At 45.2% G+C, this 24,217-nt stretch overlaps 1 protein-coding gene across 1 annotated transcript in view; it reads right to left on the bottom strand.

The window, feature by feature from the left end:
• Nucleotides 1-24,217, bottom strand: part of KANK1 (KN motif and ankyrin repeat domains 1) — a 191,124-nt gene that overhangs the window by 151,931 nt on the left and 14,976 nt on the right. The window contains exon 2 of the mRNA XM_070431552.1: nt 20,009-20,098. The gene's annotated coding sequence lies outside the window, so the exon portion shown is untranslated. The remainder of the gene's footprint in view (nt 1-20,008; nt 20,099-24,217) is intronic.

The following is a 24,217-nucleotide window of genomic DNA, read 5'->3' as shown; positions in this document are numbered from 1 at the left end:
CCAAAGCTGTTCTGTGAATTCAAGTCCTTCCCCATTGATCACACGTTACAGTAAATTTTCTTGTTCATTGGACCCAGGACACTGTCTGCCTCGCGTTAGAGGGATCACAAAATTTAGCCAGCAACCTTTTGTACCGTGTAAAACAGATTACCAAGTGAGCAGCCAGCATGTCTGGGGGACTTTGATGCTGCAATCTGAGAAGGCTGAAAAAGGACACCACAAGGAGGACCTGCTAATTAAGCCTCCTCCTCATCAGCCAGCCCCAAATGTTCAAACAACAACTAATCTGGGAACACAGTTTTGACATTGTTGAGATAATCACTTGATTTGTTCCCCAAATGCTGGGAGAGCTGCTGCAACCCTATCTGGTGAGAACCATGTGTACGCTTTTCTTCCCAACGCCAGAAGCAAGGCTCGCTTCCAAAGACAAGGGCTACTTCCTGTCTTTTTCTCCCAAGCCAGATAGTCAAGGAGGTGACCGGCCAGGCATTAAAGCCTTGTCAACCTGACACTGAATCATGGACTCTACTTTAGATGAACCAAAGCTATGTCCCTCCCTTGGTTGCCAAAAGAATTTCCTGACCAATGGTATTAAAATGCAGATGTCCTACAAAGAGCCCAGAAACAGAAATTAGGATACAGGGTTCCCGTGCCTTACAGTAGGCAGGAGTGGGGGATAGCTAGTGAAAACGGCTACCGAAGAATAAACAGTGGAAGAACTACACCTGATGAGTACGAATTATGTGGGAGAGAGGTGAGGCGGCAAGATGAAAACTGGCCCCAATGAGACTGCAGCTGAGTGTCACTGTCCCCAGGTCCACCTTTAGCTACCACCCTCCATCCCCTCCTCTTCACAGAACAAGATCTCGAAAGATTCGCCTACCCGTGGTTGGCAAACTGCGGCTCACGAGCCACACGCGGCTCTTTGGCCCCTTGAGTGTGGCTCTTCCTAAGCCTTAGGAGTACCCTGATTAAGTTAATAACAATGTACCTACCTATATAATTTTAAAAATTTGGCTCTCCAAAGAAACTTCAATCATTGTACTGTTGATATATGGCTCTGTTGACTAATGAGTTTGCCGACCACTGGCCTACACCAAGGCTTCTGAACCTTTGCACAAGTGACACTTGGGGCGGGATAGTTCTTTGGTGTGGGCTGACCTGTGTGTTGTGCGATATTCAGCAGCATCCGTAGCCTCTGCCCACTAGATGATTTTAACACCCACCACCCTGGTTCAGCTGTAACCTCCAAAATGTCTCCAGACATAACCAAATGTCCCCTGAAAGATTGGGGGGAGGAGAGGGAAGGGGGCAAAACTGTCTCAGCTTGAGAACCACCGACCTACCCGAAGGCACCATGCATGGGGGTGCAGTTTGCACACTAAGCAAGGGCACCAGCTAAGGTGGCAGGTGGGAGCTGAAGGCTCATTCATGGTCCACCCACCAACTCATGCACCCTAGGACTGTGCCCACCCAGAGGGGGCACAGCTTTTTCTAATGCCCTCAAAGGGCCACACAGGCCAGCAGAAGCACCTTCCTCACACCCCCCTCCCCCCTCCCCCTCTGCTCTGGGTCCATTAGCCATCAAACCCCTGGAACTGTTCTTACTGCCAAACCCACAGCTCTGTCTCAATTCCCAAGGCTCCACAGCACTGGACACTGGTAGCTGTCCCCTCTTTGAAACGCGGGCTTGCAGGTTTCCTCCAACCTCCCTGGCCGACCCTCCTCAGCGGACTGCTCTGCAGGGCTGGGCCCTAAGCCCTCCTTCCCACTCTATATCCTAACCCCCCCCCCCCCCCCCCCCGCCACACACACACACACACACACACACACATCTTATCTTAGTGGTCGTATTACCTCACAGCTGCAATGATCATCAAGGTGCAGGAGACTCCCAGAACCCAGCTCGCTGTGCCCTTTCTCCTTTCTCAACTTTAAATGCACATTTCTCTTCTGACACCCCGCAGGCCCTAGAACTAAATCTGTCCCCAAACTGAGCTCCACGTCCTCCCCCACAAACCTCCCGGGCTTCCTCTCACTGAGCAGCAGCTGGACCTCCCAAAACCTGGGCACTGCACTTGACGCTTCCCTCTCCCCATTCAGTCAGCTCAGAGACTCGATCCGAAACTCCACCTTCCCTAGCACCGTGCCCCTGCTCTAGCCCAGGCTCCGATGCCCCTCACCTGGGTTTCCCTGCAGGCACCTCAGTCCTTAGGCCGTCCTCACACCCCCAAGCCCAGGGAACCTTCCTACCTGCACTTCTGATTATATCACTCACCAGCTTAAAACTCTCCAATGATTTCCCACCACCTTTAAGATGAAGTTTAAAATTTATTAACATGGGCCTGCCCAGGTAGCTCAGTTGATTAAAGCATCGTCCCAACACAACCAGGTTGCAGGTTCAATCCCTGGTCAGGGCACATACAAGAAGCAACCAATGAACGCATAAATTAGTGGAACAACAAATCAATGTTTCTCACACTCCTCTTTTCCCATTCCCCCCTCTCTATAAAAAAAAAATCAATCAATCAATCAATAAAATGCATTAACATAGTTCACCAGGCCCTCTATGGCCTCACAACCCCCCCCCCCCCCCCCCCCCCCCGCCACACACACACCTAACTCCACCCTCTAATTGAAGTCACATACTAATAAACTCTCTTTGGTTCTAAACACAGGATGCTCGGCACCCCCCAGCCTCTTCCCCAAATCTGCCCCTTCACCTGGCTAACTCCACCTCACCCAACAGGTTTCAGCTTAAGCTCCTCCGACTCCCACCTTCCACTCATGTTCCCAGGATTATGTGCCCATAACAGCCTGTCCTCCTTCAGAGCACTTCGTCTGCTGATCTGCCCTCCTCTCCACCCATCAGCGTCAACCTTACTTCATCCTCTGTACAGTGTTAGCCAGATCCTCTAATTAATTTCTTATCTCAAATTTGTTATGGCTCATCATCAACAGCAAATATAAGTACCAAGGCTATAGAATGCCCCTCTGTGTCAAGTATTAGAGGGATATCAAAACATATGCATGACATGGAACTAATTTTCAAGAAAAATATCAAGGAGAGGAAACAATATGAAAGGTTATACTTACTAAGCAGCATGTCTGTCTACAAATGCAAATCAGTAGAGGCAGCTTGAGAAAACACGTAGTTAGGAGACGTAAAGTTGAGACATTATCAGCATGAAGTACAGACAATGGGGGGTGGGGTAAGAGATCAACCACAGGACGTGTATGCATGCATATAAGCATAACCCATGGACACAGACAGTAGGGGGGTGAGAGCATGTGCTGGGGGGTGGGGACGGCCAGAGGGAGGTTAATGGAGTGGGGGTGGGGGGGGGGAAGGAGACATATTTAATACTTTAAACAATAAAGAATTTAGATTTTTAAAAAAACTGGGAAAATTTCAAACTAACTTTTACAGGTATGTGTATGAAGTATACTTACTATGCCAGATGCCTCACAAAAACGCCTTCATCTTTATTTCCATAGCCATCCTCTGAGGGGAGTATTACGATGTCCGTTTTACAAATGGGACAACTGACGCTCTGCTCTGAACAGAGACAGAATTCTCTGCCCAACTGCCTCCTGTCTCTGTTCTAAGCTGGCTCTCAAACAAGTAACTGGCCAGACAGCCTTTGCCAAAGAGTCCCCGGCTGGGAAACCCTCCTGTTTGAAGGAACTTTTGCAGGTTATCTATAATTACGTCTGGATTGTTCCAACTTGAACTACTAGCTGTCAATTTAGTTTTAAAATAGCTCTAGCCTGAGGCAAGTCATGCCTCTCATGTACTTCAGATGTTTTGTTGATCTCTACTTTCAGTAACCTTTACTGAAAAGCTGTTAAGTTCTTTCTTTCTCCTTCCTGGAGAGGTGAGAACAATCCCTGAATGCTGGAGATTTCTGCCTCTCCTTTATATGCAACTTTTTACCAAAAAGGGGGGGGGGGGGCCCTGTAGGCCCCTTGGACTTTGCTATGGTCTCCTAATCAGTTGCCTGGGCAAGTAAGGCATTTACTGAGCCTTATTACATGCCAAACACTCTGCAATACCATCTCTCTTGAACACGTATGATACCATTGTAATTACCTAGTTATTAATAACAGGAAAGGAGCAAAGGGAAGGTAGGTGCATACCCAGTAAAGCTGGGGGGACTAGCGAAGGTGCTTTCCTGTCAGTCACACCTGGGAATAAAGGTCCTTGGTCAAAATGAGCGTGGCCACTGCAAATGCGAGGAAATTTGGGATAGTCAATTCCCTGAACAAAGAAGCTCACGTTCTTGCTGCTTGTGTGCTCCTGGTTCCTCTTAAGCTCTTGGGGCTCCCACTGCTTGGGATGCGCTCCCCTGTATTCAGCCAGATGGCCCATGCGGACCCCACACACCGTGGACTCACGGACTGCTGCTAGCCTGACGCTGAACTGGACCCAGGTCCAACATGGAAAGAAAACTCTGGACACTGGCTTTGCTTCTAGCTCTGCTGAAACCCCAGTTACACTTCCTCTGTGACTGGACTACGGGAAATGGGACTTTAGAAACTCAGAGATGCGATTCCACGCAAATAAAAACCACTCCATCTCCAGTGCAGGTCTCAGAAAATTCTTTTTCTCAATATATCATAAGGACTCCATCCCCAGCACCCAGTGGGGAAGAGGATAACCCAGTTTTTCCGGTAACACAATCACCCTCAATTAGCTGTTTATTACCTCCATTTTACAGAAAGTAGAGACTGAGTGCAGGCAAACTCTCCATACTGTGCCGACTCTGCCAAAGTCACCTTGTCAACTCTGCCCCAAGAACTGTGCTCTGAGAGGAGAAAAGAAGAATGGATACCTTAACAAAGGTGGGAGGGGGGAAAAAGTCAACCCAATCAATAAATGTTTGAGCCAAAGAAGGGCAAGGTGCTGTGATGAGTGAGAAAAGAAATGGACCCTCAGAGAAATTAAATCTATGTGCCGTGTGAAAGACACACCCAAGTAAGTGAAAAATAAAAGGCGGTGCCTCTGGTTTCTCGTCCTTGGCACTGTTGACATTTGGGGCTGGATAACTTTGCGGTGGGGATGTTTAGCAGCATCCCTGGCCTCAAACCACTAGCTGCCAGGAGCACCCCTCCCCTGAATCGTGACAACCAAAAATGTCTCTGACACTGCCAAATGGCCCCAGGGGGCCAAGTCACCCCCTCCCCCACAAAGCCCCTGGAGACCCATTGCTCTAAATGAGTTAGGTGCTGAAATAACTGGTTATTTTAGGGCCTTATCTTAGGCACAAGATTTCAGAGTTCTTTTCCAACATATTAAGACATGAGTCAATCAAATGCAGAATTATAATCTTAGGAAAAAAGAGCCCCCAAAATTACTCGTTCACCAAGGACATCAGCAGCACTTCAGAGACAATGTTTACGTTCTCCCAGACCTGTGGTCTGTTGAAAAATTAATTTACCCCATCCACGCTTTGATCTTCCAGCAACTTATTTCCCGAGACAAGATTTAACTTGTAAGGGCCCTCCAGGCTAACCCGCTGTCAGAGGGGAACCAGCATCGAATTCCAGGTGGGGAAGGAGACGGCTCCTGTCCTCCCAAAGGGACCCTACTCAGTAACATGCCAAATGCCACCAAGGGGCCCAGTGTTCCCACGAAGAGCATTCAAACTATAATGTAGTGTGGCTTTGTGCCCGAAGGAGAAAGAGCCTGTGAGGAAGAGGGTCAGTTTTACCTCCCAGCACTAGTATGCATTTCGTTAGGAAAGGTTTTTGCTGTTGTTTCCGTTTTCTTTCTTAATGTCACATTAAGGAGGACAGTCTCAACCCACGTGGTCGGGCCCTTGCTTCCATGGCCTGTTTTCACTGAAAGACAGGAGGGAGCTTTCGGCCTTTCCACAGCTCCCGCTCATCTCTCACCTGCCCTCTCACCTGTCCCGCAAGGAGTGTGCCGCCAGCCAGGTGGAGCAGATGAGCCCTGAAGAAAATGCTTGTTGTATTAGTAACCACATGCTTGGCCTATAGGAATGCCGGCTGCAAACAAAGACCAGAGATGAATTTTGCTGTGTATGTATACCCTACCTTGTGTGGTAGGCAGAATGACACAGGCAGGCAGACAGAGAGACAGACAGACAAGGCAGACAGACATGCACACACCAAGAGGCCCAAGTCCTAATTTCCAAACCTATGTAATTTACATTACATGGCAGAAAGGACTCTGAAGATGTAAGGTTAAGGACCTTTAAGATGAGCAGATTTGCCTGGGTTATCCGCATGGGTACCAGGTAACTAGATGAGTGCTTGAAAGCACACAGCCTCTGGCTGTGGTCAGAGAAAGGATAGAGACGACAAAAGAAGGAGCAGGAGAAAACTGGGGCATGAAAGGGACTCCACTTGTCATTGGTGGCTGTGAGGATGGAGGAGGGGAATCAGGAGCCATGGACTCCGGGAACCAGCCCTGCCCATCCCTGGATTTGATTCCAGCGAGCCCTGCGTTGACCTTCTGACCTACAGAACTGAGACAATACACTTGTGTTATTTCGGGCACTGAACCTGTCGGCTTTGTTAATGATGGGATAAAAAGCATACAGATTTTGGTACCTGGCAGTGGGGTGCTGCTGTAACAAATACCACAAACTATGGAAGGGGCCCTGGATTGGGCGGTGGGTGGAGCCTGGAAGACTTGAGGAGAATGACAGAAAAGTCTAAATTGCCTAAACAGAACTGTTAACAGACGCATGTACATTGAGGACTGCCAGGGAGGGCTCAAAAGGAAGTGAAGAGCCTGGTAAGCAAAGCACGTACTATCTTGGAGAGGCCTACAGTACATTGCTAAGAGCAGAGGATGTCACACCACGAACATGACACCCCAAAGTGGGGACCAGCCCTGCCACCCAATGGGACAACCCTGCCACCCAGCGTTACTGCACAGCCCACCTCACTGTTCAGTGAGTCAACGGCTCTCTCTGGAATGCCACTTCCTCACCACGTGAGCCGGGCAGACAATCTCTGAACCACACTTGGGAATGACCCTAGCACCCACCTCCCGGGATTGTTATGGGGATTAATGAGCTCCCACAGGGAAAGCCCTAGAGCGCGTAGGAGACACAGGCACTCAGGAGTGTGAGCTATCTTTCTGACCTAGTGTAGAGGGGACAGTGACTGGGAGGACAATATCTTTCCTTTCTCCCACAGGAAAGCATTTTGAGAAGGAAACAGCGAGCCTGGGGGGAGGCGAGGGGGCGGGGGCGGGGGGGTGTTTAGAAAGCCACTGCTGTATAATCCACAGCAAGGTTTGGGGCTCAGTGGGGATATTCCAAAATGCAAGGGACAGATGGACTGAGGCCTGGGGAGGCTGCCCCAGACTTCAGAGAAAGAAAAAAGGGGGGTGAGTTGTTTCTCTGGGTGACTCCATTGCTGGAAACTTGCCAACTGCATTTGAGAACACTGGGCAGAGATACTGTGCCACTGTCAGTGCCAACTTGGACAGGAAGTGATGCGCTGGGTCCCACGGTCCAGAAGCCAGCAGGAGGGGGACGGGGGCATCCTCAAAGAAAGATATCAATTCTCCGGCCTGGCGTCCCACCTCAGAGGCCTTCCCTCTCCCCGCCTCCACCCATCTCCGTCCAGGGAATTAGAATACACATCGAAAATGAAAGGACCACAGTTGTTCCTACATGAGCAAGGCAAAGCCAAAGTTTACAGAAACTCATAGAATTTTCTACTGAAGAAGAAGGAGAGGGTTTTTTTTCCTTATTGTAAAAATTTTTTTTAGTTTTGGTGCTTTCCTAAGGTTTCTGGGAGAAGACATCATGGGGATGGGAAAAAGGCACTAAAAGCATTTGAATATCTTTTCTGTCTCTTTACATCTGTACCCCTGACCATAAATCATAGTGGTTCATTCCCCAGGATTAACAGTCAATGGTTAAATGTCAGCCAGCAGGTTATTGCAAAACTAAGAGGAGGGAAATCACCTTAGGAATGATTAAGATAAATCCAAGTGGTGAAGAATTAAATCATTCTCTGCTAGTATGTTCAAAAAACAGATGTGTCTGCTGCCAACACAGTCAGCATTTTCGGCATAAAAGCTGGGATTTTCCCCCTTTGTTCCCTCCACCCCCCCCCCCCAAAAAAAATATCTTCGTGCTTGTTAGATATCACCGCTTACATTACTTTCTGTTGGTAGTAAAATCCACAGCTCAACCCCGCCAGCAATGTGGTTAAAGCACAAATTTTTATGAGCAAAGCACATGTACCCACTGAAGACAATCATGCTTTCAAAAAAAAGAGAACAAGTCTCAAAAGTTCTTCCCACAATCCCATTGTTTGGACTCACAGGCTGGGAAAACGTACATTTCTGCATGACATTTTCTGAATTTCCACACGTTGGGTGGGTCTCAAGGCTCATTCTTCACACTCCCACTATTAATTACTCAACGCCCTTTCCAAGTAAACCCAGACAAGCAGTTATCAGAGCGGAGGCACTATTTGGGTGCATGAGACCACAGAACCGGGTCGTATCTTCACCCACCCCTTCCCCCTTCCCCCTGCCACAAACCCCTGCTGACCCCTGTGAATAAAAGAGCACAGTGGTAGAAGCTACCAGGTGGCTTTTATTCTCCTTATCTCCACCCAAATCTGTAGACTCAGGGAGTGTCAGCTAATCAATCTCCAGACCCTTCTAAAAGGATGATGTGAGTGCCTAGTCATTTTGTTTTGTTTTTCATAAACATGGGAAAGGGGAGGTATGGCTTGGAGACAGTTGGATAATGAACTCAGCTACTGAAAACAAATGCCAGCCCACTTTCTGCAGAGGAAAACAACATCACATGACGTTGGCATCGGCCTCCCTCACTCTGTCAGGAACTAGAGATGCCCCCGAGTTAGGTGGGCTGGCTGGAAGCGGCTAGCCGGCCTCTGTTATCCCTGACTGCTCACTGGGCAGGATGGTCCTCCAGGCAGGATGGTCCTCCAGGCAGGATGGTCCAGACATCGGACTGTGTAAGCCAATAGAAACGATGTGGTATTCAAGTCAGTCAAGTAATTCAGGACTGGAAGATTGTCAGTGTTTTGAAGGATAAAAATATTTATGGTATGTACAAAACTTTCCATTTTATATGCCTCATCTAGGGGCATAAGAGGTTTCCTGTATTAAGTACTCAGACTGTGCCGGCCACTTTAAATGCGTTATGCATTATTTGATCTGTTCCTTACAAAGAACCCAGTAACAAACTGCCTCCGTGTTCATTCTTCAGATGAGGAAACAAATTCTGCGTAAGAGCTGAAAATGCTGACTGTGTTGGCAGCAGACATATATGTCCTATAGACATACTAGCAGAGAACGATTTAATTCTTCACCACTTGGTTTATCTTAATCATTCCTAAGGTGATTTTGTGAGGCTTAGAACGTCACACATCAGCACACCTAAACTCAGAACCCAAATTCATGCTCTTAACCTGGGATTCACTTTTGGGATGTACCATGATTACCAAAGGATTTTAAAAACAGCCAAAACTCCTCCAAACTGCCCTGGGAATTCAACAAATTTCACTCACAAAATTAATGATTACCTCCTTTTTCCAACAACCTTTGTTCCTGCATATGAAAGCCTCACACACCCAGCTTTGCCTCAGACCAGCAGTAAGAACCAGTATCTTCCTGGCACTGGTTTCAAAGCAATGCGAATATTCAAAAGTGCCTTTTTCTTCAAAGAGTCGCCATCACTGCAGGACAAAATCCAATTCCAAAGCTGCTGTGACCAACGACTGCATGGGGCCAGATGCCCCATTATCTTCCTTAGGCCCCCGGGCCTCTGAACACAGCCACCTCCCTGCTCCCTCCTGCAGCTGTGTACACAGGCTTATTATACCACAACCCCAGCTTTTGTTTTCTGGCCAAGAGATAAGAGAAACACGGTTAACTGAGATGCCACTGCTGGTAAGGAAATCTCTGATCTCCTCCAGAAATCTGAAGTGCATTTCTTCATTGTGAACTCAAGCCGTTTTTTACCCTCTTCCAAGATACTCCAACATCAGCGATTAAGGCTGCATTTTAGTCCCAGCTTAACCAGCAAGCTGGATGCCCAGGCCAAGGAGCCAGGGAAGAGTCTCAAATGAGCAAGGCTTAGCTTCTGAGTATCAATTAGACAAGCAGAATGGTGGTTGCCAGGAGCTAGGGGGGGAGGGGAAATGGGGATCGGTTGGCATGGGTGCTGAGTTTCTGTCTGGGATGACGAAAAAACTGGAGATGGATGGTAGTGGCGGTTGTACAACAGTGTAAATGTACTTAATGCCACTGAATTGTACAGTTAAAATGGCAACAACAACAAAATCGTGGTAACTTTCAAGTGGATGTTTCGCTTCTTTCCTGAAATCTCTCACTTCTGAAGGGAAATGAGACCAATAAATCCCTGAAAGATCTTGGACCCATTCTAGGCACTACCGGGAAGACTTTAAACACAAGTTTTAGGCTCAGAGCTCCTAAAAAAGGATAGTGCTCTCTCTCAAGTTACTTTTTGATCTGTACACACTGTCTGCCTAAGTGGTGCCTAAGTCCTCTGCTTAGAGGCCGCTGAGAGAACTGGCCACAGGGGCTCAGAGCAGCCCACTCGCTATTTTTACAATCTGATTACGGACTGAATGTCTGTGTCTGTCCCCCTCCCAAAATTCATGTGAAAGCCTTAACCCCCAATGTAATGGAAACCGCAGGTCTGGCCTTTGGGAGGTAATACAGTGGGGCCTTGACTTACGAGTTTAATTCGTTCCCTGACGGAGCTCGTAACTCAAATTACTCGTATGTCAAATCAATTTTCACCATTACAATGACACGTGATGCTGGGCTGATGTTGTGGCGTTCATTGTGACGTTCGCTGCGCCAACTAGCGGTGGGGTATCTGAAGCTGGCTCGTAACCCGAATTTTAGCTCGCAACTCAAAGCAAAAAATCGGCCGAGAGATGGCTTATATCTCGACAAACTCGTTAGTCGGGACACTCGTAAGTCAAGGCCCCACTGTAGTTTAAATTCACTACCTTCAGGATAAAAACAGTTTCCAAAATGCCTCTCGTACGCATGCATTGTGGGCACCACAGTTCAGGTGGGCCTTTAGACAGGTGCTCTTCTCTCTCCTGGTGTCACAATCTAATACGACAACAGCCTGGCTCACACAGACACACGCACACTTTCTGGGCTATTTCCGAGGGATAACTGAGGAGAGACGCCAAAAGGCTGTCAAGGTTCAGAAGGAAATGGTCCACGGTTCGCTGCAGTCTCCTTTTTCATCGCAGACAAATAAAAGCTTTTCACTGAAAGAAATCAGCGCTGCTGCTGCACTCCCGCCGACTACTGATGGCTGCTCTACTTCCATCACCTGAGTGAGCCAGAGCTGCATCTCAAATGGCCGAGTCCCACAATCAAGTCTCTTCATCCAACTCTCAAACTTAAAAGAGCTCTGCTTTGCCATTATTGACCCATTTAATCCTTTTTTTCCCATCCCTCAAGGTTACATGTTCTGACCTGGAAGCCAATCTTGATCCCCAAAGTGAATAATTAAGTCCTTCTTACCCCTGTTCTGGCATCCTGATTCCCCTCATTGGAAAAATAAATAAATAGTAAACCTTGAGTTAGAAAACTCTTTTACCAACCTAGCTCAGTATACTTCTTTTAAATTACATAAAATTCTGATTGGTTTTCCTTACATTTTGAATAGTTCATTTTCAAATGTCACTGCAAAAATTTTTTGCTTAATATTAACCCCAACAATAAAATAAAAAACCTGATCCTCACGAACACAAAAATATGTTAGAAAATCCTTAACAATGAGAATAGTTGTACACTTAAAACATGAACATATGGGCATGTCCAGAGAACTGAAGAGTCAGGAGATGGAAACAAAGTCTGTGGGATTTGGTACATGATAAAGGGATAAATGGATGATCAAGTAAGTGGCTGAGAGAACCCGTGGCCATCTTTTAAAAAAGTAAATTGAGATCCCTACTTACTAAAATTAATTTGAGATAGATTAATTATATATATGTATATATATATTAATATACTAAGTATCCAACCGTCCAACTGGTTGCTATGATGCACACTGGCCACCAGGGGGCAGATGCTCAACACAGGAGCTGCCGTGATGTGCACTGGCCATTTCAGAGAAACGGCATCACAGACCTGGCACCCACAAAGCAACACTCGGCTTCCCCCAAGTGGGACACAGGCCCCACCACCACCCCAGAGGAACAGCCCACCAAGACCCCATGGTGCAAAATGTGGCCCACAGCCCAGCCCAGCCCAGAAATGGTCTCTGTGTCCATCTGGGTAATGACATCACATAGCAACACCCAGCTTCCTCTCCCTAGCGACTAGCCTCCTTGCAGTTTCTTCAGCCCAGGAACACGACTTGCTTTATAGCCAGGTGCAAACATTTTACACTTTAACCAAATGTCTGTGAAGCGTTTTCACATGCCTCATCTCATTTGATTCTCACAGAAGTCCTGGAGTAGGTAGACAGGAGACTTGGTGGAATCCTATTTTCTTCTCATTAGCTGGATAACAGAGATTTAGAAAGCTTAGAAACTTAACCCGACTGAAAAGAAGTAAGAAATGGTGGACCTTGAAAATGAGTTCAGGTATTCTCACTGCACAGAATATAGTCAAACACTGCTGCAGTTAAATAGTTCACCCTTTGTTCTCCCTGAGTGATCTACAATAATAATCTGCTTCATGTTGATATTTACTGCTGTGTTGCTGACAATTACCTGAAAGAGAAGTTGGGGTGCTTCACTGGGCTGGAAAAAGTTTAGCTAAATCAGAAAGCAGGTCTAATTAAGCAAGTTTATTCTATATCTATAAAAGGCTAAGTTGACTCGCACATGCACAATACATATAAAGCTCTCGCTGGCGCCAATCACACGCATGTGTTTTGATCTGTCATTGTCAATCGTGAATTTGGTTGACACTTTTATTATAGAGAAAGGGCAAATAGTGATATTAAAATATTTCTTCTAATTAATTTCCTTTCAATGTGCACAAATTCGTGCACCAGGCCACTAGTTTAAATATAAAAACTGAAACCAAAGAAGTATCAGAAGAAACTCTGGACAATTAAAAAAATAATTTTAGAATGGGGAAGGCCTTTAAATTTTTTTTTTTTTTTTTTTTTTAATATATTTTATTGATTTTTTTTACAGAGAGGAAGGGAGAGAGATAGAGAGTCAGAAACATCGATGAGAGAGAAACATCGATCAGCCGCTTCCTGCACATCTCCTACTGGGGATGTGCCCGCAACCCAGGTACATGCCCTTGACCGGAATCGAACCTGGGACCTTTCAGTCCGCAGGGCCTTTAAATTTAATGGCATAAAATTTAAAGGCCTTAAAATAAGCAGCTGATAAATTTGTCTACATGGAGAAATGCAACATAATCCAAGTCAAAAGATGAACAATAAACTGTAAACAACTCCCATTCTTATCATAGGTAAAAGCACATTTCCTTATACATAAAGTGACAGAACTTGATCGCTAACAGCCCAACAGCAAAGGACAGAACAGTTCACAGAAAGGGTCTAAACAGATTCATGAAAAGATGCTCACCTTCCTGCGAGAAATGCAAATTAACACCACAGGAGATACCATTTTTCACGTAACCGACTGGCAAAGATTAAGAAGTTGCCTAACATCCCATGTTGGCAAGGAAGGAGAGTAACAGGTACTTTTGCACCTTGCTGGTGAGCCCATACTTACTAGCACAGCTTCTATGGAAGGCATTTGGGGTGACACCTATTACAAGTACAAATGCACAGAGCCTTTCACCAGGTAATTCCATATTTACGATGTTATCACATGTGAACAAAAGAATGTATGTACAAAGTTATCCCTTGCAGCACTAATGCCAATAGCAGAATCAATAAGAAGCTGGTTTAACAAAATATGGAGCCTTTAAAAAGAAATACTATGCTGCTATGTTTAAAACTATAAAAATAGCCTGGCCAGTGTGGCTTTGTGGTTGGGTCGGGAGGTCACGCTTCCATTCCCGGTCAGGGCACATGCCTGGGTTGCAGGCTCCATCCCCAGTGGGAGGGGTGTGCGGGAGGCATCCAATCAATGTTTCTATCTTTCTATCCATCTCCTTTCCTCTCTCTAAAGTCAGTAAAATTCTATAAAAAAATAATAATCTAGCCCTGGCTGGTTTGGCTCAGTGGCTGTGGACCAAGGGTCCCAGGTTCGATTCTGGTCAAGGGCACATGCCCGGGTTGCGGGCTTGATCCCCAGCAGGGGGCGTGCAGGAGGCAGCCAATTGATGATTCTCTCTCATCATTGATGTTTCTATTTCTCTCTCCCTCTCCCTTCCTTTCTGAAACCAATAAAAAATATTTAAACAATAATAATAATCTAGACATGCCAAATCTCAAAAAATGTGTATCCCTCTAAACCACTCTCCGAAGCTGCTGGCAGTGCCCTCTACCTACCAAGGTAAGAGACCAGAGAGGCCACAAGGAAAGAGGACCCCAAGGGATCCAGGAAAGAGAAATGAAGAGCACCTCAGGGTTGAGGACAGTCCAAAAGGGATGCCTTCGGGAACTGATCAAACAGACACCGACTGCTCCTTCAGGTGACAAACTCAGTTTGTTAGTAAACTGGCTGTGCAGTTCCTAAGGGGTCACTGTGAAATCCCCAATCCCAGTCCTAACGGCTGAGCCACAGCCAGGGGAGAAGGGCAACAGGCATAACCCCGTGTCGCTTCCTCTCCTAGATCCCGACATTAATACCGCCACAGGCTGCTGGCATAAAAGTCCAACACGTATTAGAGTCAGTAACTCAAAGCTGGCCAACTCAGAAAGAGGAAATTCTACACATTTTTACAATCTATGTGACAGCACTTGCTAAGACTGTTCAAATTCTAAAGAGAGTTCTCCAAAAATTTCAAGCAGAATTGAAGTTCCAGGAAGACAGTTAAGCCTATGGCTTTGAAAACCCCCTAAAATTGCCCCCGTCCGAAAAGCACGCACTAGGATATCCATTTGTTCAGACTGAACACCCTGCCATTAATTTGATCTTTTTGGGGTTTAGCCAACAATTCCTTTTATTGAACAGTGGCAAGAAATTCTTTCAATGGCTATTCTGTCAGAAATGAGGGTCCTTGGGTTTAAGAAGCAAGAGTTTGGGATTGACAGTAACAGTTTACAAGTATATTAATACGTGTCTAAGTGTAATTCAATCAAATAAAAGCCTACAGAGAAACAGAATACCCAAAATTACTGTTTCAGAACACTGATCAAACTAGTAAGTTGCATACTACCAGAAACAATGATGCTGAAGTTCAAAAGAAAACCAGCTATAAGCTAAGACAAACAAATCTCTTTCATAAACCACTTCCAAAGGTTACCTATAGGGTCTAACAATAAAAGACTGCTGTTGTCAAAAATAAAAATAACTACAGAACACGTTTCCACCCAGTGAGGCTGGGGAAAGGGGAAAGGAGGGGAGGGTTGTATGTTTACCGACATACTGAAGCAGAGTCACAATCACAACTGAGCATAAAACAGTTTTTTGCATCCTAACAGCCAAAGCAGAAAAGGAAATACGACTTCAATAACTTTCATAACTGGGGAAAATAACAAAAAGTCCTTGCTCATCAGGGAAACAAATGTTTTCCTAACGGTGAACTGAAACATACACTTCCTCACATGAGGGGTTCTGAAGGCCTCATGAATCCTTTGTTCACTCAACACCCAATATCTATTAAGTCAGTGCCAGGCCCTGTCCTAGGAATTTGGGAACCATCAGCCAATAAACCAAATCCTGGGGAAGCCCACAGGTACTGCAGTAGATGGACAATACACACAATAGTAAATTACTTACTATATTGTTATGCTATGGGACAAAAGAAGAGGAAGGGCTGGATAAGGGAGATCAGGAGTAAGAAGGCAGATGGTAATTCTGAATTTTAAGGTATTGAGACAATTGACACCCCCGTAAAGACTAAAAGTAAATATGGAGGTGAGATTGCTTCAGGCAAAGGCCCGAAGGGGTAGCATTCAGATATGTTTGAGGAAGAGCAAGGAGGCCAAACACAAGAGGGAGAAGGGAGAGGACAGGGCCAGGATAGGAAGTTAAGAGAGGAAACAAGGGAGCAGCTCAGGAAAGCCAGGGAGTTCACTGTAAAAACTTCTCCTCTGACGGAAACGGGAAACCAGCAGAGGGTTTGAGAAGTGCCACCATCTGACTTCTATTTTCAAAGGATCATTGTTGAGAATAGACTGCAAGGGCAGAAGCAGGGAAAGCAATGATGAGGCTATTGCAGTAATGCAGGTGAGTGAGAGAGGATGGTGGCAGTGGCAAAGGGGAGAAGGAGGCAGATTCTGGATATATTTCTAAGGCGGAGTCAACAGGATTTGCTAACAATGGAGGTGGAGTGTGAGAGAAAGAAGAGTGAGGATGAGCGTACCGTTTTTGGATTCCATCATCCATCAAGACAGGGAAGACTGAGGGAAGAATGAGACTGGGGAAACCTGGAATTGTTTTGGCCATGCTGAGTTTGAGGCGCTGCCAGACACCCAGATGAAGATACGAGCAGGAAGTTGGACATATAAGAGTGGAGTTGGGGAAAGAAGTCAGGCTGGAGAAATAAATGTGAGAATAACCAGAATCGATAGTAACTAACGCCATGAGACTGGATGAGGTCACCAAGGGAGTGTCTACAGAAAAGAACCAAAAAAAATCAAGGACTGAGTGCCCTAGGGTCCTCCAAAAATCAAGGAAATGAAGAACCAGCAAAGGAAAGTGAGGAGTGGCCAGTGAGCCAGGCGGCGAACCAGCAGGTGTAGGAAAAGTTAACATGATCACGCTTTATGCTATCCTTCAATAACAGCAACAGGAACAACATCAAGTCGAACCAAGTTCAGAAAAGATGCTTCTATGGGAAGCTACTGCACAGCAAGCAGTCCAGGTGTTTAGCTTTTGGTCCGTTCTGCCTAGATTACCACAGCGATCAGCACCAAGGAGGGGTAGAAAAAGAAAGGCCAGCACGGGCCGGAGGCTGGAGGTCGGGAGAGCGCAGGCCGGCAACACACTGCAGCCCAAGAAGCAGAGTAGAGTTTGGAGAGTCAGCTGGGGTAGATGCCAAAGTAGCTCCCTGGGAAATACCAACTCCAAATCCAACAGTTAGTATGCAGTCCCTTCCTGACCCGCCCCTGCAGAAGTGCCCATTATAGCGTTGCCTTCTGCCAGTTCAACCCCACCTGGGTCCTAGGCCTGGGGCGCAGGTGCCCTGGCACACCAGGAGCCCCTCCCTCATTAGCAAAAGGGCCCAGAGTCTGAGCAAAAGGGACAGAGACCCCAGCATCCCCCTGAGCACACAATAAAGGAGATAAGGGGAGCACATAAAGGAGTGTTATCTGGTATATTCTCTCTCTCTCTCTCTCTCTCTCTCTCTCTCTCTCTCTCTCTGCACTTCACATAAGCACAGCCCTCTTAAAATTTTCAAATACACCAAGTAAGCATGATATATATACTTATATCCAGCCTTGTTCCAAAAAGGGTTTCAGGCAAGTCTTAAAACTAGATTGAACTATATTTACCTTAATTTTAAAAACAGGAAAGAAAATATCAAATTCAGAACAAGGGAAAATACAATGGAATAGTAAATGAGGCCTAAATTAGTCAGCCAAAAAGATACCGTAAAGTCCAACATGGCTGTTTACCAGTGGGATATAAATTTGGCCAAATATTGAAATCACAATTTCTTACAGGACTCACATTGTTCAGTCAATCAAATGTTTTCCCAAGAAATGTCCCAGTATTACTCCACCCTATAGCAACTTTTCTAAGGATTCTTCTAAAAAGGGCTGCCGAGAGACACCAAAGGGATTGTGAAGTGGGAGAGTTTCCTGTGGCTGCTTCTTACACTGTTTCCTATCCTCAGTCATGTAAGCTAACCCCACAGAAGAAATTAGAGAGAAAAGGAAATATGGCTTCCCAAGTACCCAGTATTTCGATGGAACAAGTGTGTAAAATCCTTTAGAACTTCATGAATGAACACTATTTCTCCAAATCAAGTTTTCGTTCATAACTGGGGCAGGTCAAGTGTGCAGAAAGAGCCCAGAGTATAGCATTCAACATCACAAATGGAGGTTTGGTCCACCTACTGTAAAAGGCAGCCAAGCGGAAATTTTGACATTCACATAAAAACTGCAGAACCTGCCCTGCTGGTGTGGCTCAGTGGTTGAGCATCGACCTATGAACCAGGAGGTCACAATTAGATTCCCAGTCAGGGCACATGCCCGGGTTGCGGGGTTGATGCCCAGTGTGGGGCACGTAGGAGGCAGCCGATCAACGATTCTCGTTCATCATTGATGTTTCTATCTCTCTCTCCCTTTCCCTTCTTCTCTGAAATCAATAAAAATATATTTTTTAAAAAGATTCTGATTTTGTACTTGTTATTGTTAATCCTTATCTGAGGATATTTTCCATTGACTTTTAGAGAGTGAAAGGGAGAGGAAGAGACAGAGAAAGAAACAGCATTTTGAGAGACACATCAATTGGTTGCCTCCCGCACATGCCCGGACCAGGGCCAGGGATTGAGCTGCAACTTAGGTACATGTCCTTGACTAGAATCAAAGCCGGAAACCTTCAGTCCACGACCCAATGCTCTATCCAATGAGTCAACCCAGCTAAGGCTGATTTTGTACTTTTTAAATGGTAAGGTAGACATTTCCCATTAAGGATATTAGCAATAGCTCAGCAATTTCACTTTTGGAAGAATAAATACCAAGGCATATTTATTGGGCCCTAATAAATTTTCATTTCACCAAAGACCTCCATTTCTCTACCCTTCTCTTGATAGAACCATCTGCCTTTAGTTGGCGGCCAAGACCCAACTATTTCAAGCAGTTAAACAAAAAAACAGTGACCAATGAGATAGACTGTAATACATGAAAAATCAAGAACTAAAGTCAAGAAAGTAATAAGAGTAATTTCTTGATTAAAATACAGGTCTAGACCTTTGAGAAACAATGAGTGGAAAGTTACCAAATTGCGGGCACAGCTTTCCAGCTCATAAAAGATTAATCAGTCCTGTGTACAAAAATTAGACCCTATTTTCCATTATCTAGGCAGATTTCTGAAGCATAACCTTTTCAAAATAAACCCTGAAATACAGATTTAATCAATTCTAAAAACTGTTTCTGCATCAGCATACAGGCCATTAAACCTCTGAATTAAATATAGGGTGCCATTGTGGTAGATTATGTTGTTTCAATTATTTGATGCCCTCCCCATGAGAGGATTATACCTCCCACTGTCACGTGACAGTGTCCTCAGATGGAGGAATTATTCTACTTCCCTACTTCACTGCTGGGTGGGCTTAGCCAAATGACTTGCTTCAGCCACTGGTCCTTTCCTTTTTACCCTTTCCTACTCCCAGGAGATTATGTCCCAGATGGGAGTGGCCCATTCAGCCTGGATCTAGCTAGAGCAGTGGTTCTCAACCTTCCTAATGCCGTGACCCTTTAATACAGTTCCTCATGTTGTGGTGAGCCCCAATTTCATTGTTACGAATTGAACATAATTAAAGCATAGTGATTAATCGCAAAAACAATATGTAATTATATATGTGTTTTCCGATGGTCTTAGGCGACCCCTGTGAAAGGGTCATTTGACCCGAAAAGGGGTCGAGGCCCACAGGTTGAGAACTGCTGAGCTAGAGTAAAGAAGACTCTTGGAGCAGGGCCATAGCTATCCTGTAATATGAACAAGAAATTAAAATGTTGTTTTAAGCCACTGAGCACCTAGGTTGAGAAATGAAACCAACACTTTACTTTTTAAAATGTTTTCATGCTCAACAGAGTAATTAATACCCACAGCAGCCTAATGAAGGTAGATGGACATGTAGGTCTTACTGCCAGTGAATTTTCAGGCTGGCCATCTGCATAACAACTCTAATAAACTGTAAAAAACACCTCCCTTTTTCTACTTAAGGTTTTTGCCTTATAAATATATGCTTTAGGGGGAAGGGGGAACTTAAGTTACTGACCTTTAGGAGACCTTCTTGAGAACAATGGTAGGTTCAAAGAAGATAAAGTTCAACAGCTCACCGTTCCACAGTCCCGTAATTAATCTCGAACTGATAGGGGGATAAAACAAGAATCAAGGTTATAAATTTAACCTGTACACCAGTCTCCCAGCAAAACAAGGAAATGTAACTGCCTGGGATTTTATGAGATATAGAAATCATCTCCCCAAAAAAGCCGAGGTTCATGTTAGCTTTTTACTATTAGTCCCTGCCTGGGAGTCTTACTAATAAGATCTGATACAATCGTTTTCCAAATGATAGGTTAAAACAGCTTGATGAAAATGACTAGAACTCTCCATTTCTTTTCTGGAAGCCAAAGGAAAGCAACACCCCGAGATAAGGCTCCTCTCATAGCTACTCTGATGAAACACAGAAAGTCATTTAAAAGTTAATTTCTGAAGGAAAAGCATTCAACACCACCTCTCGCAAACGTGCGCTAGGTCTTGGCAAGCTGGAGTCCAGAGGAGCTCAGAAACTTACTAGGATTAAGCTGAACGGTTGTCATATCCAGAGACTGTGGTGAGAGTCTGTTTTCCATGGGAGGAAACAAATGGAAGGAAGGCCCAGTGGAAAGGTGCCTAGAGAGCCCTAACCGGTTTGGCTCAGTGGATAGAGCGTAGGCCTGCGGACTCAAGGGTCCCGGGTTCGATTCCGGTCAAGGGCATGTACCTTGGTTGCGGGCACATCCCTAGTAGGAGGCGTGTAGGAGGCAGCTGATTGATATTTCTCTCTCATCAATGTTTCTAACTCTCTATTCCTCTCCCTTCCTCTCTGTAAAAAATCAATAAAATAGATTTTAAAAAGAAAAAGAAAGGTACCTAGCGAGAGGTAAAGGGCAATGCTAAGAAATCCCATACAGGCATCTCCAAGTCAAGGTTTACAGCCCTTGGAAACTGTAAAGCTACAGAGACTGGGAGGGAGAGAATGCTACACCCTGCTTTGAATCCGGGCCCATGGCTCTCTCCACCAGCCTTAGCAAGCCCGAAATAGAGATCAGAATGGCTATTTGCACTGTTAAGCTTCAATCAAGTTAGGAACAGTATTTCCTATCATCTGAAACAAAGTTATACCCCGGAGATGTGACTCACCATGTATCTGGGAAATTATCTCATGATCCCTAAAATGGTACAAAGTAACAGCAGCTCCCTCTACAAGGCTAGTTCGTGGTGGCTCTTGGTAAAACCAGAGTTCAGGGAGACTCCGCAAGAAATCAGGGTCAAGCTGCTGGGGTGTCCTGTTTGGAAGTAGACATCAGAGTCTGATGTGGTTGGGAGGGAACAAAGAATTTCTGGGGACTTCCCTGACCCCCTGATCCAAATCTAGCTGGACAACATAGGAGGAAGCCTACCTTCAGCAGGAGAACATGTGGTAAAATGGCAATCTCTTTTTTTCTCACACGTTTCCCTTTCTAGAAAAATCCACCTGTCCTTAATTTGGCTGCTTTGTTTGCTACCTAATCCCAACCTCCCTGGCCACAGCTAACTGGACCACAGGGGGGAAATGAAGCCAATCAGCAGGGAGGGAGAGAGGGCTAGAAATTTTTTTAAAAAAATATTTGTATTCATTTCAGAGAGGAAGGAAGACAGAGGAGATAGAAATATCGATGATGAGAGAGAATCATTGATTGGCTTCCTCCTGCATGCCCCCAACTGGGGATCGAGTCCGCAACCCAGGCATATGAACCGTGACCTCCTGGTTCATAACTACCTATAATAATAAAAGTGTAATATGCTAATTAGACCAGACAGCCAAACGACCTTCCAGACGACCTTGCGGACGAAGCCGAGGCTGTGAGGACCGAGCCCCTTGCATGAATTTTGTGCACCAGGCCTCCAGTAAGGCATATAAAAGGAGTTAGGCTTGAAATGGGAGGTCATGATAAACAAGGGCTGGCCTGCCATTTTCTACCACGTGAGCTGAAGTAGGAGAAAGAGGGTCTCTACAGAAAAGCCAAGGAATGGTGCAAATGCTAGAGATGCAACACCATGAGTGCCCCCCAAGAAATCATAACTCGGGCCCTAACTCCCCAATGCCCAGGAGGACTGCCAGGCTACCACACTGTTGGGTTTCACTGGGTTCCTTCCAACAAATTCCTTATTGTTGATGCTGGTATGTTTAAGCCAGTTTAAAGGAGTCTTTTCTCTTCTTCTGAGACTTCACTTCTCTCTCACTTTTTTCTTTCTTCAGCCAATAAGCCTTATTGGTTTATTTACGTTAAAATGCTTGATCTTAATACACTTTTTAAATTAGGAATAACATACATACAGTAAAATACGTAAGTCTTAAATATTTATCATGATGAATTCTTAAAATAAACATATCCATGTCGCCGATACCAGTTTTGCTCAGTGGATAGAGCGTCGGCCTGTGGACTGAAGGGTCCCAGGTTAGATTCCGGTCGAGGGCATGTACCTGGGTTGCGGGCACATCCGCAGTGGGAGATGTGCAGGAGGCAGCTGATGGATGTTTCTCTCTCATCGATGTTTCTAGCTCTCTATCTCTCTCCCTTCCTCTCTGTAAAAAATCAATAAAATATATTTTAAAAAAAAAACAAAATAACAAAAAAGCACAAAAAAAACATATCCATGTCATCAGCTACCAAGTCAAAGATAGAGAATATCATCAGGGTCCCAGCACCCCCCTGCCCCCCGCCCCATACCCCTGCCCTGTCACAACATTCCTTGCACCACCTCCTGCTCTATTCTAACTTCTGTCACCATTGCTTATTTTTTGCCTCTTTTTGAGCTTCATATAAATGATTCATACAACAGGTACGCTTGTTTCTTACTTCTTTTACTCAGAGATTCATCATGTTCTATGTAGCAGTAATTTGTTCTTTTTTATTGCCACTTAGTATTTCGTTACATAGCCATACCACAGTTTATTTACCCATTCACTGATATCTGGATAGTCTCTATTATGAACATTCTTATAACTGCTTCTGGTGCACATACGAACTCATTCTGGTGGGGCATCTAGGAGCCTAAGTACTGGGACATGGGATATGCATTTGTTCAGCTTTATAGATTAGTCCAAATAAATTTCAAAGTGGTTCAAACAATTTACACTTCCACCAGCACTATATGAGAGTTTGAGCTTTTCTGTATCTCTATTAATGGTGGGTTGTGTGTTTTTATTTTAGCTATTTGTGTGTGTGTGTGTGTGTGTGTGTGTGCGCACACACACACACATGCTGGCATTTTAGAGTCGTTTTAATTTTGCATTTTCCTGATTTTTTCTCTTTTTAAAGTTAAGGTTTTTTGTTTGTTTTTTGATTGGTAGCTGTTCTTTACAGATTCTGCACAAGTTGCTTGTTGGATATAAGGATGACAAATATATTCTACTTTGTGATTTGCCTTTTCACTCTTAATTTTTACTGCTGAATGAAAGTTGTTAATTGTAATGAACATGAGAATAGGGGAAATGGAAAATAGTGCATGTTGCTACGAGAAACAGACCCAATCCTCTTGGTCTATTCAGCCACTGATTTATGGGAAAGTTAACTATATAGGACCGGGCCTATGTATAGGCCCTAGACTACAATTACAATGTTACCATCCTCACTTCCCCAAAGCTTCAGATACAGGGACTCACCAACTTGACCTGTAGTTTATCAAGGGAATTTATGCATTATATCCTGGAAACATTGTTATAAATAGTGACGGGTTTGCAACACCAGCCCTTAAAAGTCCCATAGCATGCTTCCAGCACAGCTCAGCATAACCAGCAGTTCTGTAAAGCATTTCCCAGAAGAGATGCTCCCAGAGCCAAGTACCCAACACCTCAACAACTTCCCAGCAATTACCAGGATCCCGTTATTCTAAACAACCAATGAAAGTTTCCTTGGCTGGAGGAGCAACAAGCTCCCCTTCGAGTGAGCAGATTTCAACAAAGCTTGGGTCAGGCTCACACACTTACCTATTACCTCATTGATCCTCTCAGCTCCTCTGTGCACTCTCTCTCTCCTCATCCCCAAGTTACAGGCAGAGAAAGAGCATTATGCTCAGCCAGGACGGTGGAGGAGCTTGAAGAGAAAGCAGAAGAGTGGCAGCACTGCATGGAGCTGGGGTTTCCCCTGGGCCCAGGCAGGCCCCTGAGCCTGCCTTCGCCCTTTTCCATGTTCCCAGGGTTCTTCTTCCACCCACTGTGGGCTACCTGAGATCACAGCCC

The sequence above is a fragment of the Myotis yumanensis genome, unplaced genomic scaffold, assembly GCF_028538775.1.
Source record: "Myotis yumanensis isolate MYYU_CA2020_CCGP unplaced genomic scaffold, mMyoYum1.0.hap1 SCAF_12, whole genome shotgun sequence".
Lineage (NCBI taxonomy): Eukaryota > Metazoa > Chordata > Mammalia > Chiroptera > Vespertilionidae > Myotis > Myotis yumanensis.
This window is presented reverse-complemented; position numbering and strand designations above follow the sequence as displayed.